Source organism: Tupaia chinensis, unplaced genomic scaffold, assembly GCF_000334495.1.
Source record: "Tupaia chinensis unplaced genomic scaffold, TupChi_1.0 Scaffold000410_1, whole genome shotgun sequence".
Taxonomy (NCBI): domain Eukaryota; kingdom Metazoa; phylum Chordata; class Mammalia; order Scandentia; family Tupaiidae; genus Tupaia; species Tupaia belangeri.
This window is the reverse complement of record NW_006159915.1, coordinates 2,157,380-2,158,244: the sequence shown is the minus strand read 5'-3', so window position 1 is coordinate 2,158,244 and position 865 is coordinate 2,157,380.

The window sequence follows — 865 nt, the reverse complement described above, 5'->3', positions numbered from 1 at the left end:
GACAGGTTGAAAAGAAACCCGAATAATTTTTTCCCTTTTCATTATGAATTATGAACCATCTGTACAGTCAAAATGCCTGAACAAATATAATGTGTTCTATCATGCAATAGATGAGATGTATAAGGCATTGGATTTATATGCAGATTTCTTTGACAAGTAATTATAAAATACACTTAAAATATATGCTTAAACATGAGGAGCAGGTGTGGATTAACCTCTCAATGCTTTAATATAATTTTGCCTTGGTGTCACAAGACTAACAGTTGTTCAACCTAGAGTCAAGCAGAGAAATTCAACTCTAATTCCAGCCAGATAGTTCTGAGCTTCATTTTTCAGGCCAGTGAAAGTACAGTGCTGAGTTGGATTTTTCTATTAATAGGGATGAATTGATACTAACTGTGACTGAATGACTTCTAAGTTTCTTCCTGTCAACCACAGGAGAAAGACTTCTATAATTTTTAATATTCTTTCTCAGTCAAGGGGAAAAGAGGACTTGTAACATTTTGAGTACTATGTCCTGGGATGTTGATGACTATAGGAATCAGACTCCTGGCATTTCAACACAAGGTTCTGACAGCATTTGTTTGTCTTCTCTCTCTCTCTGTCTCTCCTATTTCTCTTCCCTCCCCCCACATCCTTTTTTTTTTCTTCCTTTTGAACTTCAGCAACTTCTCTCCTATTTCTCTTCCCTCTCCCCACATCCTTTTTTTTTTTTTTTCTTCCTTTTGAACTTCAGCAACAATAGAATTGGTGGCAGAAGTAGAAGGGATTTTATGTTTGGCCACACTTTAGTTCTAAATATCTGGTTCTGATATTTCTATCAATGCAGTCTGTTTTGATAGAAAAATATGTCTTCATCTTGACA